The 19,507-nt window shown below is 46.3% G+C and overlaps 2 non-coding genes across 2 annotated transcripts; one reads left to right on the top strand and one right to left on the bottom strand.

The window, feature by feature from the left end:
- Window positions 1-5,188: 5,188 nt before the first annotated feature.
- Window positions 5,189-5,291, bottom strand: LOC119927870. Its single transcript, XR_005450836.1, has one exon. It is a non-coding gene; the product is annotated as a U6 spliceosomal RNA (small nuclear RNA).
- Window positions 5,292-12,706: 7,415 nt separating this feature from the next.
- Window positions 12,707-12,844, top strand: LOC119928091. Its single transcript, XR_005451047.1, has one exon. It is a non-coding gene; the product is annotated as a small nucleolar RNA SNORA7 (small nucleolar RNA).
- Window positions 12,845-19,507: the final 6,663 nt, after the last annotated feature.

The raw sequence follows: 19,507 nt of genomic DNA, 5'->3' as shown, positions 1-19,507 counted from the left end.
ACTGTGAGCCCCACGTGGGACAATCTGATCACCTTGTAACCTCCCCAGTGCTTAGAACAGTGCTTTGCACATAGTAAGGGCTTAATAAATGCTATTATTATTATTATTATTATTATTATGTACCCTTTCCTTTCCCTCTAGTAACTCATCGCCGATCGCTTGTCCATGAATTTAGCCAAACCTCTCTGGAAACGGATATTCTCTGCCTGTAAACTCGTCCTCCAGAGTGTAAGCTCGCTGTGGGCAGAAAATGTGTCTGTGTATTATTATAGTGCACTCTCCCAAGCTCTTAGTACAGTGCTTTGCACACGGTAAACGCTCAATAAATCTAATTGAACAAATGAATCAATAAATGCAGAAATACCTACACGTATATAATGAGGATGCTCATTATAACAGTATAGTGGTTTATAGCCCAGTGCTGGTGGCAGCTCATGAGAGTCCAGGCATCTTGAAACAAGCATAAAAATAATTTTTGTTCCCCTCTAACAAATGTCATTTAATTTTCCCTGGCATAATAGAAACCTAGTCTCCTTCACCTAGTGGAAAGGACACGGGCCTGGGAATCAGAGGACCTGGATTCTAATGCCGGCTCCTCCACGTAAAGCATGCACATACACGTTCCTGTCGATACATAAACACATATGTAAAGTCATATAGCTATTTCCTACATACATTTATATATTCAGACACAGTCAGGAAGAAGAAACACTTTTTTGACCCCTGTCATTTTGAATCATCTATCTATTTCTTCACTGTCTGAGGCAATTCATTATGTGTGTGCCTAGATCCTTCCTGATGGAGCTAACCAATGGTGAATAACTCCACTATTATCAAGGTCACATCTTCTCCAGGAAGCCTTCCCCGATTAATCCCTCTTTCCCCCGGCTCCCTCTCCTTTCTGCATCGTCTGTGCACTGGAATCTGTGACCGTTGGGCATTTGACCTTTGGCTCAACCCCCACAGTACTTATGTGCAGATCTTTAAATTATATATTATTAATTATTCATTCGTAGACTGCGAGCCCATTGTTGGGTGGGATTGTCTCTGTTGCTGAACTGTACTTTCCAAGTGCTTAGTACAGTGCTCTGCACCCAATAAGCGCTCAATAAATAAGATTGAATGAATATTATTGTCTGTCTCCCCTCTAGATTGTAAACTCGTTGTGGGCAGGGAACGTGTCTGCCAACTGTTGTGTTGTGCCCTCCCGAGCGCTTAGAACAGTGCTCCGCACATAGTTAGCGCTCAATAAATAGCAGTGATCGATTGAGGCTAGTGAAGGGTGAGGTCGAAGATGAAAAGCCTGAAGTCTACACCACGCTGTGATGATCGGATGGAGCCCGTGGCTGTCGAATTGTACTTCCCAAGCGCTTAGTACAGTGCTCTGCACACAGTAAGCGCTCAGTAAATACGGTTGAATGAATGAATGAATGGAAGGCTGTTCGTGATCTTTGCATTTTTCTTTTAAAAATATTTTTATTTTATTGGTTGCGCTCCATTTAAGCAAAACCAAAAGAGTAGGCGACGTGGAAATAAACCGCGGGGGAGATCCGAGAGGTGTTTTGAGTGTATTCTGGTGTATTCAGACAAAGCATCCAGAAAACGTGGGAGGGTTCTCTTGGTTTTTTTTCCCTTCAGTTCCAGGACGGTTATATGCCTGAAAAATCTGCTTCCAGAACGGGCGGGGGATTTCGAAGGAGGTTTCACTGCTGATTTCATCCGCCCGGGAGGCAGCTACAGATTTGACGGACTGAACTCCTTCCCCGCAGTCATTTCCCTGGAGGGCGAAGAGAGCGATGTCCGCACGGACACAGGCTTGGGTCAAATTATCCGCTTCGCTGCTGCGTGAGTTTGATCGAATCGCGGCCGACAGGACTGGGCTGGGCCGGGCTGGACTCGACAATGACTCTCCCCCTCTTCAAAAGCCTTACTGAAGGACATCTCTTCCAGGAGGCCTTCCCAGAATAAGCCCCACTTGTCCTCCTCTCCCACTCCCTTCTGTATCGCCTTGACTCGCTCCCTTTGCTCCTCCCCCTCCCCTGGCCCTACAGCACTTAGGTATACATCCGTCAATTTTTTGAATTTCTTTTGATGTCTGTTTAAACGATGATATTTGTTAAGCGCTTACTATGTGCGAAGCACTGTTCTAAGCGCTGGGGGGATATAAGGTGATCCCACGTGGGGCTCACAGTCTTCATCCCCATTTTACGGATGAGGGAACTGAGGCACAGAGAAGTTTAGTGGCTTGCACAAAATCACACAGCTGACAGGTGGCGGAGTCGGGATTAGAACCCATGACCTCGGACTCCCAAGCCCGGGCTCTTTCCACTGAGCCACGCTACTTTTATTGTTGTCTGTCTCCTCACTCCCCTCGCTCCCTCCCACACTGTGAGCTAGAGGTGGGCAGGGATTGTCTCTTTCTATTGCTGTACTGTACTTTCCGAAGCGCCTAGTCCAGTGCTCTGCCCCAGTAAGCGCTCAATAAATGTGACTGAATAAATGAACGAATGTCCTGGAGTTAGGAGAACGCTCAGCCAACGGGCCTTTCCTTCTGCCGGGTTCAGACTGCAATAGTGAGGGACTATATTGAGGCTATTGATGCCTGTTCACTTCTTTTGATGCCTGTCTCCCCGCTTCTGGACTGTGAGCCCGTTGTGGGCAGGGATTGTCTCTCTTTGTTGCTGAATTGTACTTTTCAAGCGCTTAGTACAGTGCTGTGCACACAGTAAGCGCTCAATAAATACGATTGAATGAATGAATGACTGTCCACAGCTTCAGGCAGGGCTCCATCAGACATATAATAATAATAATAATAATAAAGTACTCTGCGGTATTTGAACAGGAGGAAGCAGAGAGAAGGATCTAGAGAAGCAGCGTGGCCCAGTGGAAAGAGCCCTGGCTTTGGAGTCAGAGGTCATGGGTTCAAATCCCGGCTCCGCCACTTGTCAGCTGTGTGACTTTGGGCAGTCACTTAACTTCTCTGGGCCTCAGTTCCCTCATCTGTAAAATGGGGATTAAGACTGTGAGCCCCATTTGGGACAATCTGATCACCTTGTATCCTCCCCAGTGCTTAGAACAGTGCATAGTAAGCGCTTAACAAATGCCATTATTATTATTACCTAGGAGATACTTCGAGGATGGAAATAATTATAATAATAATAAAGTACTCTACGGTATTTGAACAGGAGGAAGCAGAGAGGAGGATTTGGGAGATACTTCGAGGATGGCAATAATAATGATAATAATAATACAGTACTCTACGGTATTTGAACAGGAGGAAGCAGAGAGAAGGTCCTGGGAAATACTTCGAGGATGGCAATCCGGGGCCTTTTATTTTACCTTGAAAAATCTCCATGAGGAGTGGGTGGCTTCGTTTGCTACAGGAAAACTGTAGGGAGAGCAGCCGGGCTGCAGATCGGCTAGAAATGCATTTTCTACCCGCTTTGTGGCCAGATACAAACTCTACCCGCTATCTGGCTAATGCATTAAGGGCGAAGGCTCCCAAGTCTCCGTTAACGGGCCAGGTGGCTGTTTTTCTCGCAGTTTTACATTTCAAGAACCCGGGCTGGTGCCAACTCCGAGATACTGACAAACTGAATTTACAGTTTGTTTCTCCTGCTCCTTCACTCTGTTTTCACATTCTTTTCCGTCACGTGATCCGAATTCCTCGTTTTAGAGGTACCAAGGGTCCAATATAGGTTGAACAAACTAAAAGCCTCTTAAACATGATGGAGATCGCCTAGATTGCAGCTCGTTAGGATGAGTTCGGGGCAGGCCGGCTCCCCTCATCCCGGCCAGGGCTTCGGGGACACGCAGGGTCCTCTCGGTTGAGGGTCTGGTTTCCACCTTGGTGGGACTCCCTCTTCCCCCCTTCAAAGTCTTACTGAAGGCCCATCTCCTCCAAGAGGCCTTCCCGGACTAAGCTCCGCGTTTCCTCATCTCCCTCTCCCTTCTGCCTTCCCCCCGCCCCAAAGCACTTTATATATATATATATATATCTGTCATTTTATTTATTTCTATTCATGTCTGTTTACTTGTATTGATGTCTCCCCGCCCGTGATCTCGTTGTGGGCAGGGATTGTCTCTCTTTATTGCTGTATTGTACTTTCCCAGGCGCTTAGTACAGTGCTCTGCACACAGTAAGTTCTCAATAAATACGATCGAATAAATGAATGGGGTGGGGTACGACACGCGGCACTGTAATAATAATAATAATGGTATTTATTAAGTGCTTACTACGTGCCAAACACTGTTCTAAGCGCTGGGGGGTGATACAAGGTAATCAGGTTGTCCCATGTGGGGCTCACAGTCTTCACTCCCATTTTACAGATGAGGTAATTGAGGCACAGAGAAATGAAGTAATTGTAGTGTCCTCTTTTTCCCCCTCCCCCAGCTGCAGCAGAGACACTGACTCCCCTACAATGACAGCCCCAGCACTCTCAACGCAGCCAATCCACCGGCATCAATGAGTAGTACTCAGGGAGCAGCTGACTCAAAAACGTTCTGGAAATTTTATTTTTCCCTCATTCCCTTATTTCCCCTTATTCAATTTAGGTTTCTTGGGATTCACTCTTCATTCATTTGAGCGCTTACTGTGTGCAAAGCACTGTACTAAGCGCTTGGGAGAGTACAATATATCAATAAACAGACACGTTCTCTGCCCACTACGAGCGTAATAATAATAATAATTGTGGTATTTGTGTGCCAAGCACTGTTCCGAAGGCTGGGATAGATACAAGGTAATCAGGTTGGACACAGTTCATGTTCATTCATTCATTCATTCATTCATTCAATCGTATTTATTGAGTGCTTACTGTGTGCAGAACACTGTACTAAGCACTTGGGAAGTACAAGTTGGCAACATATAGAGACAGTCCCTATCCAACAGCGGGCTCACAGTCTAGAAGGGGGAGACAGAGAACAAAACAAAACATATTAACAAAATGAAATAAATAGAATAGTAAATGTGTACAAGTAAAATAGAGTAATAAATCTGTACAAACATGTATACAGGTGCTGCGGGGAGGGGAAGGGGGTAAGGTGGGGGGATGGGGAGGGGGAGCAGGGAGAGAGGAAGGAAGGGGCTCAGTGTGGGAAGGCCTCCTGGAGGAGGTGAGCTCTCAGTAGGGCTTTGAAGGGAGGAAGAGAGCTAGCTTGGCGGATATGCGGAGGGAGGGCATTCCAGGCCAAAAATATGGAACGCTTCACGAATTTGCATGTCATCCTTGCGCAGGGGCTATGCTAATCTTCTCTGTATCATTCCAATTTTAGTATATGTGCTGCCGGAGCACATGTCCCACATGGGGCTCACAATCTTAGTCCCCATTTTACAGATGAGGTAACTGAGGCCCAGAGAAGTTAAGTGATTTGCCCAAGGCCACAACAGACATGTGGGAGAATCGAGATTTAAATTTAGGTCCTCTGATTCCCAGGCACATGCTCTTTCCACTAGACCATGCTGCTTCACTGCTTACACTCTAGAGGACCAGCTTATCTATCTAACTATCGATTAGGTTGAAGCAGTGGGGCTTAGTGGAAAGAGCAGGGGCCTGGGAATCAGAGGACCTAAATTCTAATCCTGGCTCACCCACATACCTGCTGTGTGACTCTGTGCAAGTCACTGAGCTTCTCTGTGCCTCGGTTCCCTCATCTGTAAAATGGGTATTCACTATCTGTTCTTCGTTCTACTTAGACTTAGGGATCGTGTCTGCTATTTTTGCTTTATTGTACTCTCCCAAGTGCTTAGTACAGTGCTTTGCATATAGTAAGAGCTCAATAAATACCATTGATTGACTGACCGATTGATTAGACTGTGAGCCCCATGTGGACCCACTTATCTTGTATCTCCCCCAGCACTTAGTACAGTATCTGGCACGTAGTAAGCGTTTAACAAAGACTATTATTATACTTATTGTTACTATTATTATTATTTATCATCTGCCTGTCTGCCCGCTGGTCTATCTGTCCATCTCCTCTCTGCAGGCATTTCTAGGCCACCGGTAGGGATCTTGTACGATCAGATACAGCGAGGAGGAGGAGGAGGAGGCAGAGGAGGAGGAGAGAAAGGAGACAGAGGAAGAGAAGAAGGACGAGGAGGAGGAGAAGGAGGAGGAGGAGGAGAGGAGGAGAAGAGGAGGAGGGGGGGAGACGAGGACGAGAAGGAGGAGGAAGAGAATCATAATTATGGTATGCCCTGCTGCTGACAGGAATTATTTGTACATATTTATTCTATTTATTTTATTTTGTTAATATGTTTTGTTTTGTTCTCTGTCTCCCCCTTCTAGACTGTGAGCCCACTGTTGGGTAGGGACCGTCTCTATCTGTTGCCAACTTGGACTTCCCAAGCGCTTAGTACAGTGCTCTGCACACAGTAAGCGCCCAATAAATACGATTGAATGAATGAATGAATGGGAATCATGAGTGGATTCCTCCCATGTAGGAAGAGGACATGGTGAGAGCTAGCTGCCCACTATGTGCGCGGGGAATGGAATGAATTCCTCCCATGTGGGAAAGTAAGTGGATTCATCACGAGTGGGAAGTGCACATGGGTGAGAGCTAGCCACCTCACCCACGCACGATTAACAGATGATTGTGTTCCTCCCGTTAAGGAAGCTCGAATATTGCTAATTGATTACATTAGACCTTCCCAGACTGAGCCCCCTTTTTTCTCTCCCCCTCCCCATCCCCCAGCCCTACCTCCTTCCCCTCCCCACAGTACCTGTATATATGTTTGTACAGATTTATTACTCTGTTTATTTTACTTGCACATATTCACTATTCTATTTATTTTATTTTGTTCATATGTTTTGTTTTGTTGTCTGTCTCCCCCTTCTAGACTGTGAGCCCTACTGAGAGCTCACCTCCTCCAGGAGGCCTTCCCAGACTGAGCCCCCTCCTTCCTCTCCCCCTCCCCATCTCCCTTCTAGACTGTGAGCCCACTGTTGGGTAGGGACCGTCTCTATATGTTGCCAACTTGTACTTCCCAAGCTCTTAGTACAGTGCTCTGCACACAGTAAGTGCTCAATAAATACGATTGAATGAATGAATGAACGAATGTTAAGAGCTTACTATGTACCAAGCACTGTTCTAAGCGCTGGGAAGGAGGAGAAGGAGGAGGAGGAGAGGAGGAGGGGAGGAGGAGGGGAGGAGGAGAAGAGCAGGAGGGGGAGGGGGAGACGAGGGCGAGAAGGAGGAGGAAGAGAATAATAATTATGGTATTTGTTAAGCGCTTACTATGTGCCAAGCACTGTTCTAAGCGCTGGGAAGGAGAAGGAAGAGAAAGAGGAGGAGGAGGAGGAAGCGGAAGAATAGTTCGGTCTGGCAGGATTCATTCATTCATTCAATCGTATTTATTGAGCGCTTACTGTGTGCAGAGCACTGTACTAAGCGCTTGGAAAGTACAATTCGGCAACAGATAGAGACAATCCCTGCCCACCAACCGGTTGACAGTCTAGAAGGATGACGGGATCCCTCTGCTTCCCCGCTGTGGCCGTGGCCTCGGCTGGGCTAGGCCCTCAGCCCTGGGGACTCCCCCACCGTCCCCCGGAGGACCCTCGTTGGGTCGGAAGTGAGGGGCGGGGGATAATGATAATAACAATGATAATTGTAGTAATTGCTATGCGCTTACTATGTGCCAAGCACTGTACTAAGCTGCTGGGGTAGATACCAGGTGATCAGGTTGTCCCACGTGGGGCTCACAGTCTTCACCCCCATTTTCCAGATGAGGGAACTGAGGCACGGAGAAGTGAAGTGACTTACCCGAGGTCACACAGCTAATAAATGTCTGAGTTGGGATTCGCACCCACGACCTCTGACTCCCAAGCCCGTGCTCTTTCCACTAAACCACGCTGCTTCGGGGCGGGGAAGGGCGGGCGCCGCTGTCGGACCATCGGAGTCAGAACCACCAGGCCCCGGCCAGGACACTTCTCTCTTCCTCCTCCCAACCCTCTCCCCCTCCCCTCCCCTCTCTCTCTCTCCCCTCCCTCTTCCCCTCCCTCCCTCTCTCTTCCCCATCTCCCCCTCCCTTTCTCCTTCTCTCCCTGTCTTTCCCCCCATTTCTCTTTCCCTCCCTCTTTCTCTCTCCCAACCTCTTTTCCCCATTTCTTTCCCGCCCCTTCTCTCTCCCTGTCTCTTTTCCCCATCCCTCTCCCTCCCCCTTCTCTCTCCCTGCTTCTCTTTTCCCTTCTCTCCCTCCCTCTTTTTCCCATCTCTCTCTCTCCCACCTTCTTCTCTCTCCTTGTCTCTCTTTCCCCCATCTCTCTCCCTCCCTCCCTCCCTCTTTCTCTCCCTGCCTCTTTTCCTCATCTCTCTCCCCCATCTCTCTCCCTCCCTCCATCCCTCCCTCTTTCTCTCTCCCCCTTCCTCCCTAATCCCCATCCCCTCCCTCTCCCCTCCCCCTTCCCTCTCTCTCTCCTTCCCTCCCACGTCTCCCTCCCTAATCCCCCATCCCTAATCCCCATCCCTTCCCCCTCCCCTCCCCCTTCCCTCTCTCTCCCTCCCACTTCTCCCTCCCTCCCACGTCTCCCTCCCTAATCCTCTCCCTCTTTCACCGTCCTTCCCTCCCTCTCTCTTTCTGTCTCCCCTCCTCTCCCCTATCTGTAATTTCCCTATTTCACTTATCTGTAATTTATTTTAATATCCGTTTTCCCCCGAAGCTCGTTGTGAGCAGGGGACGTATCTACCAGCCCCACAGCCCTTACGTACATCTCTGTAATGTAATTTATTTAGTTATATTAGTGTCTGTCTCCCCCTCTTGACTGTAAGCTCGTCGTGGGAATGTGTCTGCTTGTTATAGTGAACTCTTCCTAGCGCTTAGTACAGTGCTCTGCACGTAGTAAACCCTCAGTAAATACGATTGAATGAATACCAACTCTGTGGTTGTACTGCACTTTTCCAAGTGCTTAATACAGTGCTCTGCACACAATAAACGCTCAATAAATATGTTTGATTGATTGATTGATTGATAAGACACGGTTCCTGTCCCACATGAAACTTCGTTTATAAGGGAGAGCAGGGTTTTTTGTCCCCATTTATTACAGGAAGAAATAGAGCCTGGGTTTGGCGGGGGTGGTGGTGAGGTGGCGGTCTCCAGAGCATTAGCACAGTGTTGGGTAATGGGTTCTAATCCCGGCTTTGCCATTTGTCAGCTGTGTGATTTAGGGCAAGTCACTTGGCTTCTCTGTGCCTCAGTTCCCTCAAATAGGGATGAAGACTGTGAGCCCCACGTGGGACAACCTGATAATAATAATGTTGGTATTTGTTAAGCGCTTACTATGTGCAAAGCACTGTTCTAAGCGCTGGGGAGGTTACATGGTGATCAGGTTGTCCCACATGGGGCTCAGTCTTAATCTGCCACGCTGCTTGCCCGATGACCTTGTATCTACCCCAGCGCTTAGAACAGTGCTTGACACATAGTAAGTGCTTAACGAATATTATTATTATTATCATCTAGTAGGTGCTTAATTCCATCATTGTCATAGTTTTCATCATCATGGTATTATCATCTGAATGTATTGTTTCCAGAACCCCCTTCTAGACTGTAAACTCGTGGGCAGGGAATGAGTCTGTTTATTTTTGTGTCGTACTTTCCCAAGTGCTTAGTATGGTGCCCTGCACATGATAAGTGTGCAATAAATCCGATTGAATGAATGAATGAATGAATGAACAAACCAACAGCCAACAAGAGTTATCAGAGCAGGAGCACCTTTGGGTAAGAAAATAATTCAAACTTGAAGGAGCTCCTGGTCAGCTCCAATTCAGCCCTGCCCTGCAGTAGGGGATTAAGGACACTGTGGCCTATTTTGGTTGATCTCTGGTTTCTCTTGGATTCTCCCCCCCACCATCATTATTTTTCCTATCTGTAACATTTAAATGACTATATGTATATATGTTTGTACATATTTATTACTCTATTTTACTTGTACATATTTATTCTATTTATTTTATTTTGTTAATATGTTTCGTTTTGTTGTCTATCTCCCGCTTCTAGACTGTGTGCCTGCTGCTGGGTAGGGACCGTCTCTATATGTTGCCAACTTGTACTTCCCAAGCGCTTAGTACAGTGCTCTGCAAACAGTAAGTGCTCAATAAATACGATTGAATGAATGAATGAATGAATGAAATGACTGTCTCTCAAGAAGTAGCATGGCCTAGTGGAAAGAGCATGGGCTTGGGAGTCAGAAAACCTGGGTTCTAATCTCTACTCTACCAATTGCTTGCTGTGTGACCTTGGGCAAGTCCCTTAACTTCCCTATGCCTCAATTTCCTCAACCGTATACTGGGGATTAAATCCTACGCCCTCCTACTTAGACTGTGAGCCCCACGTAGGACAGGAACAGTGTCCAACCCGTTTTGATGCGTATGTATCTATAATTTTATTTATTTATAGTGATGCCTGTTCACTTGTTTTGATGTCTGTCTTCCCACTTGTAGACTGTAAGCCCTGTGTGGGCAGGGATTGTTTCTCTTTATTGCTGAATTGTACTTTCCAAGCACCTAGTACAGTGTTCTGCATACACAGTAAGTGCTCAATAAATACGATTGAGTGAATGAATAAACTTGTATCTACCCCAGTGCTTAGAACAGTGCATGACAAATAGAGCTTAGCAACTACCGCACTACAAACAAAGTTATCCAACACATCTCTCCCACAGACTCTGAACTCCTTGTGGGCAGGGATCATGTCTACCAGTTCTGTTGTATTGGACTCTCCCAAGCACTTAGTACAGTGCTCTGCACACAGTAAACGGCATGGCGTAGTGGATAGAGCACGGTCCTGGGAGTCAGAGTTCTAATCCCTACTCCACCACTTGTGTGCTGTGTGACTTTGGGCAAGTCATTTCACTTCTCTGGGCCTCCGTTACCTCATCTGGAAAATGGGGATTAAGACTGTGAGACCCACGTGGGACAGAGACTGTGTCCACCCCAATTTGCTTGTATCCACCCCTGCGCTTAGTACAGTGCCTGGCACATAGTAAGCACTTAATAAATACCTTAATAATAATAATTATTATTATTAATAAACACTCAATAAATACTATTGATTGTCTTTTCCTCCTTCCTCCTTCCCTTCATCTCTTCCTCCTACCCTCCCTCAATCTCTCCATCACTCCTTCCGTCTCTCCCTCCCACCTCTCTGCCTCTCCCTCCTCCCCCTCATTACTACCTCCTTTTCTTCTTCCCTGTCTCTCTCCCCTCCCTCTCTCCCTCCCAACTTCCTCCATCCTTCCTCTCTCCCTTCCACCTTTCTGCCTCTCTCCGGCTCCTTTCCCCTTCCCTTTCTCCCTCCTTTCTCCTTCCCTTTCTCTCTCCTTTCTGCCTTTCTCTCTTCCTTCCCTCCCTTCTCCCTCCTTTCTGCCTCTTCTCTCCTCTCCCTCCCTTCCTGCTTCCCTCTCCCCCTCCTTCCCTCTCTCCCCTTTCTGCCTCTCTCCCTCCTCTTCCCTCCCTCTTTCGCTTTCTCCCTCCTTTCTACCTTTCTCCCCTCCCTCCATTCTCCCTCCTTTCTGCTTTTCTCTCTCCCTTCTCTCCCTCCCTTCTTTCTCCCTTACTCTCTCCCTTCCCTCCCTCCTTTCTGCCTTTCTCTCTCTCCCGTCCCTCCCTCTTCCCTCCTTTCTGCCTCTCTTCTCGTCTCCCTCCCTTTCCTCTCTCCTCCCTCTCTCCCTCTCTTCCTCCCCTCACTCTTTCCTCCTCCCCACTTCCCTATCTCCCATGCTCAATAAATCCTGTTGATTGATTAATTGATTGGTGCCTCCTTCCCCCACCTTCCTTCTTTGCTTCCCCCGGCAGCAGACCGAGCATCCTGGCAGGCCTGGTGGCCAGGTGTCTTGGTGGTTGGGTGGTCGGGCTACTTAATCCCAGGGACTTGGGGGGCCAATGCTCGGAGACCACCCCCAGAGACCCACCCAGCCACCCAGCCAGTCCCGCAGGGAGGGGGGCACTGGCCAGCCCCAATCCCTCGCACAGTGTGACCAACCAGATGCCCCCATGTCCACACCGGATCTCCTCTGCGTTCCTCCCCTGAAATAATTCCTGGACCAATTCCCTCCAGAGAACAGTAGAACTGTCAGAAGTTTGGGATAGAACATGGCCTGGGAATCAGCAGGACCTGAGTTCTAATCCTGGTTCCTCCACTTGTCTGCTGTGTGACCTTGGGCAAGTCCCCCCAGAGCATGTGATCATATCTGCACATATCTGTAATTTATTCATCTATTTATTAATTTACTTACCTATTTATTTTTCTATATTAATGTCTGCCTCCCCCTCTAGACTGTGAGCTCATTGTGGGCAGGGAATATGTCTGTTTGTTGGAATATTGCACTCTCCCAAGTGCTTAGTACGGTGCTTTGCAAACAGTAAGTACGATTGAAAGAATGAATGAATGAATGAAAGTCACTTCAAACGGAAATTGACTGTGAGTCCCATGTGGGACAGAGACTTTGTCCAACCCAATTAGATTATATTGTCCATAGTACTTAGTATAGTGCCTGGCACAGAATAAGCATTTAACAAATACCATTAAACAATTAATCAGCAGCATTTATTGAGCACCTCCTTTGTGCAGCACCTTGGGTTAAAGGCTTGGTAAGGTACAAAAGAATTGAGACACGATATCTGTCTTCAAGAATTAAGTCTAGGTGGAGAGACAGACCCTTAAATAAAGTACAGATAGGGGGAGAAATAGAGTATTTAAGATAGGTACCTTAAGATTCCCCCTTCAGGATCACACCTGAAGAGTTTCCAGTACTCTGACAGTTTTGGCTAGGGGAGGGAGAGTCAAACAGAGGCTTACCCATTCCATTTCTAGCTTGGCCAGTGGCTAGTGAGTGAAAGGCAATCTGCTACAAGCCAAAACTCCCCTGTGCTTGGCAGCAGCGGCAAGGAAACGAGTCGAGGGCAGAGACTCAAATTTACTGTGCAGAAGGAGGCAATGGTAAACCACGTCTATATTTTTATCAAGAAAACTCAATGGATACACTCCAGAACAATTGCAGATGGGGGTAGGGTGCTCAGGGAGAGATGTGTCCATGGAGTCGTTATGGGTTGGAAACAACTCGACAGCATAAGACAAGAACTTAAGATAAGTACCAGCACTGAGTGAAGTGTACTGCAGGAAGCATTTAATAAATACTAATAATGATGGCATTTATTAAGCGCTTATGATGTGCAAAGCACTGTTCTAAGCGCAGAGCACTGTTCTAAGCGCTGTAATACTAATACTATTACTATTATTACTATTACTATTAGTATTACTATTAGTATTACTATTACTATTATTGTAATAGTAATACTATTACTACTAGGTACCATAGTACTTGGTGGGTCGGGGGGTTGTGATCATCGTGGCTCAGTGGAAAGAGCCCGGGCTTTGGAGTCAGAGGTCATGGGTTCGAATCACAACTCCACCACAAGTCTGCTGTGGAGACAACACAAGTCTGCTGTGTGACCTTGGGCAAGTCACTTAACTTCTCTGAGCCTCAGTTACCTCATCTGTAAAAATGGGGATTAAGAATGTGAGCCCCACGTGGGACAACTTGATCACATTGTATCCCCCCAGCGCTTAGAACAGTGCTTTGCCATTATTAAGAAATGGCATTATTAAGAAATGCCATTATTATTATTATATTATTATTTAAAGGCCTAGGTGTCCTGAAGGGGCTGAAGTAGTTGTGGCTATAAAGTTGGAGGTTAGCAATCAATCAGGGGAGGCTTCCTGGAGGGGATGTCATCTCAAAAGGGCTTTGAAGACCAGGAGAGCTGTGGCCTATCAGATGTAAAGTGAGAGGGAGTTCCAGGTAAGGAGAAGTTGTAAGTAAGAGGTCGGGGAAGGACACACAAGAATGGAGCACAGGAAATACCTTGGCTTGAGAGAAGCAGAGGCATGTGAGCTGGTGTCCAGTGAGGGAAGAAAGTGGGCTGATTGAGTGCTTTAAAGCCAATGGTCAGGAGTTCCGCTTGCAATGCGGAGGAGTGGGCAACCACTGGAGCTTTTTGAGGAGTGGGGAGATGTATGCAGAACAAACCATGTTCCAGAAGGATGTTCCCAGCAGCAGAGTAAAGCATGGACTGGAGCAAGGAGAGACTGGAAGCCAGGAGATAATAATAATAATGATGGCATTTATTAAGCGCTTACTTTGTGCAAAGCACTGTTCTAAGCGCTGGGGAGGATACAAGGTGATCAAGTTGTCCCACGTGGGGCTCACAGTTTTAATCCCCATTTTACAGATGAGGTAACTGAGGCCCAGAGAAGTTAAGTGACTTGCCCAAAGTCACACAGCTGACAAGCGGCGGAGCTGGGATTTGAAGCCATGACCTCTGACTCCAAAGCCTGGGCTCTTTCCACTGAGCCACGCTGCTTCTGAGATCAATAAAGAGGCAGAAAAAGAAATCGATCTGGGATATGACAAGTGCCAGGACCAATGTGGTGGCCATTTGGCTGGCAAGGAAGAGACAGATTTGGATAATGTTTTGGAAGAACAAACTGGATTTGGTCACTGAATAAGGAAGCTTGGAAAGAGAGGGAGAGAGGACCTTGGCCTAGTGGAAAGAGCACTGACTAGGGATTCAGAGAACCTGAGTTCTAATCCCAGCTCCACCACTTGTCTACTGTGTGGCCTTAGGCAAGTCACTTAACTTATCTATGTCTCAGTTACCACATCTATAAAATGGGCATTAAGACTGTGAGCCCCATGTGGGGTATGGACTGTGTCCAAACTGATATCAGGCAAAAACTCCTCACTATCAGGCAAAAACTCCTCACCCTCGGCTTCAAGGCTGTCCATCCCCTCGCCCCCTCTTACCTCACCTCCCTTCTCTCCTTCTCCAGCCCACCCCGCACCCTCCGCTCCTCTGCCACTAACCTCCTCACTGTGCCTCATTCTCTCCTATCCCGTCGTCTGACCCCCGGCCCCCGTCCTCCCCCTGGCCTGGAATGCCCTCTCTCCACACATCTGCCAAGCTAGCTCTCTTCCTCCCTTCAAGGCCCTACTGAGAGCTCACCTCCTTCAGGAGGCATTCCCAGACTGAGTCTCCTTCTTCCTCTCCCCCTCCTCCCCCTCCCCATCTCCCCCCGCCTTACCTCCTTCCCCTCCCCACAGCACCTGTATATATGTATATATGTTTGTGCATATTTATTACTCTATTTTATTCGCACATATTTATTCTATTTATTTTATTTTGTTAATATGTTTTGTTTTGATGTCTGTCTCCCCCTTCTAGACTGTGAGCCTGCTGTTGCGTAGGAACCGTCTCTAGATGTTGCCAACTTGGACTTCTCAGGCGCTTAGTACAGTGCTCTGCACACAGTAAGTGCTCAATAAATACAATTGAATGAATGAATGAATGAATTAGCTTGTATCTACCCCAGATTTTAGTACACAGAGGGAAGCATCATGGCCTAGTGGCCAGAGCACTGGCTTGGGAGTCAGAGGTCGTGGGTTCTAACCCTGCTCTGCCACTTGTCTGCTGTGTGACCTTGGGCAAGTCACTTCTCTGTAAAATGGGGATTCAGACTGTGAGCCCCATGTGTGACAACCTGATTGCCATGTATCTTCCCCAGTGCTTAGAACAGTGCTTGGCACATAGTAAGTGCTTAACAAATACCATTATTATTATTATTATTAACAAATACCATTAAAAAAGAAGGAGGAATCAAAGATAACATGAAGCAGCGTGGCCCAGTGAAAAGAGCCTGGGCTTTGGAGTCAGAGGTCAAGGGTTCGAATCCCGGCTCCTCCACTTGTCAGCTGTGTGACTTTGGGCAAGTCACTTCACTTCTCTGGGCCTCAGTTCCCTCATCTGGAAAATGGGGATTAAGTCTGTGAGCCCCACGTGGGACAACTTGATTAACTTGTATCTACCCCAGCACTTAGAACAGTGCTTTGCACATAGTAAGCGCTTAATAAATGCCATCATTATTATTATTATAACATCAGCTTTACGGTCTTGAGAGTTGGAGAGGATGCGGGTGTTGTCATCTATGATGGGACAGTTGAGATGAGGATTTAAATGGGGAACTGAGTCTTAAAACAAGCACTCTCAATAGCAAACTCTACCCACTGCTGGGTTTTCTTTGGGTGCTGAAGTCCTGCCCTTTAACCAGATCCTTGGACTGAATCTTTCCACTAACATTTTCCTTTTTGGTTCGTGGAAAAACCAAAGAGGAAAATACCCTGAGCAGCTTTGAGTTCTATTAACTACTAACTAACTCCAAACCGCAACATTTGTCTTTGAATAATTAGCACATTAAACCACCGCCCCCCCCAGCTGAAAACAAAGAACACAAACCAAATTTTGATAGCTGAAGAGTGAACAAACTGGAAAACTTACACGTAGGCATTTAGTAACTCAATGATTTTAGACTGTGAGCCCACTGTTGGGTAGGGACTGTCTCTATATGTTGCCAACTTGTACTTCCCAAGCGCTTAGTACAGTACTCTGCACACAGTAAGTGCTCAATAAATACGATTGATTGATTGATTGATTAATGATGACAGGGAGTTGAATGACTTTAAATATTATAAAACGATGTTGCCAATGATGTTTGGTTAAAATGGGTTTGGCACGGGAAAATTATTTATAATTGTCTAGGTACCTTTAGTGTTACAACAAGACCAAAAAAGTTTTTTGTCCATACTTTAGCTTAGTTTTTGTCCTACGGCATTGCACTGATGCAGTTTAATTACGGTATATAAGTAGGATTTTCCCCTCATCTGGTTTGTATTTTTTTTATCATTTGGGGTTTGATTTAAAAAATCTAGGTTAAGACACCAAATTTCTATTAGTGGCAATATAAAATGCCGATGACAAATTAGTAAAAAAAAAATCAGGCAGTGAAACCTCATACAACAAATTGAATGATCCCTATATCTTCTAGATGACGTTTTTAAATTCTTACTTCAGCTGTTAAATGTATGAAGTCGGCGGTACATAGGTGAGCACACATGCTAAAAGAACTTTACTTTTCTCATTTCCTGACTTTTATGGACTTGATCCTATGCAGTAACACCCTTTACACATATAAGGAACTCCCACTGACTTTTCTGAGAGCCTGGATATGCTAAGAGGCTCGTGAGAATTTAAGACTCAAGCCTGGATCGTTATACCTTGTATATTTGGAATCCTTCCTCTTTCCCTTCTCAATTCCAATACAGTCATCCAACACTCATTGAGCTAATTGGAATAATAATTATGTGTTTGTCCAGTGCTTAGTCTGTGCCAAACACTGTCCTAAGCAATGCGGGGGATGCAAGATAACCAGGTTCCAACAGTTCCTGTCCCACGTGGGTCTCACAGTCTAAGTAGGAGGGAGTAAGATTATATTTTACAGATGAGGAAACTGAAGCACAGAGAAGTTGAGTGATGTGCCTAAGGGGGAGACAGGCATTCATATGGATAAATAATTTTGTAATATATAATTTAAAGGTGTGTATATGAATGCTGTGGGGTTGGGAGGAACATCAAATATCCAGAAGATCAAAGATCCAAGTGCTTAGATGACGCAGAAGGGAGAGCGAGTCAGGGAAAAGTGGGCTTAATAGGGGAAGGCCTCTTGGAACATGTCTGCTAATTCTGTTGTATTTTACTTTCCCAGTGCTTAGTACAGTGCTCTGCACATAGTAAACAGTGAATAAATACCACTGATTAATTGATTGATAGGATAGTTAAAAAAATTCCCATACATCTTCAGCACTGGGGACAGTTTATTGTTGGCCCAGGGGCACTAAGTAGTAGAGGAAGATTCCATCTGTCAGTCAAGAAGCAGTATGGTCTAATGGACAGTGCATGGCCCTGGGACTCAGAGGATCTGGGATCTAATCCTGGATCTGCCATCATCATCAATTGTATTTATTGAGCGCTTACTATGTGCAGAGCACTGTACTAAGCGCTTGGGAAGTACAAATTGGCAACATATAGAGACAGTCCCTACCCAACAGTGGGCTCACAGTCTAAAAGGGGGAGCCAGAGAACAAAACCAAACATACTAACAAAATAAAATAAATAGGATAGATATGTACAAGTAAAATAAATAAATAAATAAATAAATAGAGTTATAAATATGTACAACCATATATACATATATACAGGTGCTGTGGGGAAGGGAAGGAGGTAAGATGGGGGGGATGGAGAGGGGGACGAGGGGGAGAGGAAGGAAGGGGCTCAGTCTGGGAAGGCCTCCTGGAGGAGGTGAGCTCTCAGCAGGGCCAATTGCTTGCTGTGTGACCTTTGGCAAGTCGCTTAACTTCTCTGACCCCCAGGCCCATGTCTTTTCCACTAAGCCGCACTGCTTCTCAATATAAATAGTTACATTAAAGATATGTACTTAAGTGCCGTGGGGCTGAGGGAGGGGTGAAAAAGGGAAGTAAATCCAAGTGCTTAGAACAGTGCTTGGCACACAGTAAGTGCTTAACAAATACCACCATCATCACAGAAGGGAGTGGGAGAAGAGAAAATGAGGGCTTAGTCAGGGAAGGCCTCCAACAAATACAATAATAGTAATATTAATAAGCACAATAAATAAATAATGATGGTATTTGTTAAGTGCTTACTATGTGTGAAGCACTGTTCTAAGCGTGGGGGGGGATACTAGGTGATCAGGTTATCCCATGTGGGGCTCACAGTCTTAATCCCCATTTTACAGATGAGGTAACTGAGGCTCAGAGACGTTAAGTGACTTGCCCAAGGTCACACAGCAGACATGTGGCCGAGCTGGGATTAGAATTTATGACCTCTGACTCCCAAGCCCGGGCTCCTCCCACTGAGCCACACTGCTTCTTAATGATAATAATCAATCCATATGGATTGAGGGTCTATTGTGCGCAGAGCAGTGTACTAAATTCTCGAGAGAGTACAAATTATACTCCTCAAGGCTGGAGGCAGAATCCCAAGCACCGTTGCCTTTTCCAGGAGTGGGCCTCCTCCTTGCCTTGGTTCAACATTATCCCAGAAACACACACAACATGGCTCAGTGGCAAAAGCGCGGGCTTGGGAATCAGAGGGCATGGGTTCTAATCCCAGCTCTGACACTTGTCTGCTGTGTCACCTTGGGCAAGCCACTTCATTTCTCTGGGCCTCAGTTACCTCATCTGTAAAATGGCGATTAAAACAGTGAGCCCCAAGAGGGACAACCTGATTACCTTGTATCTACTCCAGAGCTTAGAACAGTGCTTGGTACATAGTAAGTGTTTAACAAATACCATAATTATTATCAAAGGGCTTGAATACAAGACCCATCTGCCGAACCCCCCTGCAGATATCCTCCCGACCCGTACGATGTTCACTCTCCCTCCCTTATAGAGGCGATACAGTCTTGTCAGATTCTTTGGGTGGATAAAGTCTCGCAAAAAACTTGGAGAAGCAGTGTGGACTAATGGATAGAGCAAGGGCCTGGGGAGTCAGAAGGACTTGGTGTCAATCCTGTATCTGCCACTTGTCTGCTGTGTGACCTCGGGCAAGTCACTTCACTTCTTTGTGCTTCAGTTTCCTCATTCTGTTAATGGGGATTAAGACCATG

The sequence above is a fragment of the Tachyglossus aculeatus genome, chromosome 4 (genome assembly GCF_015852505.1).
Source record: "Tachyglossus aculeatus isolate mTacAcu1 chromosome 4, mTacAcu1.pri, whole genome shotgun sequence".
Taxonomy (NCBI): domain Eukaryota; kingdom Metazoa; phylum Chordata; class Mammalia; order Monotremata; family Tachyglossidae; genus Tachyglossus; species Tachyglossus aculeatus.
This window is presented reverse-complemented; position numbering and strand designations above follow the sequence as displayed.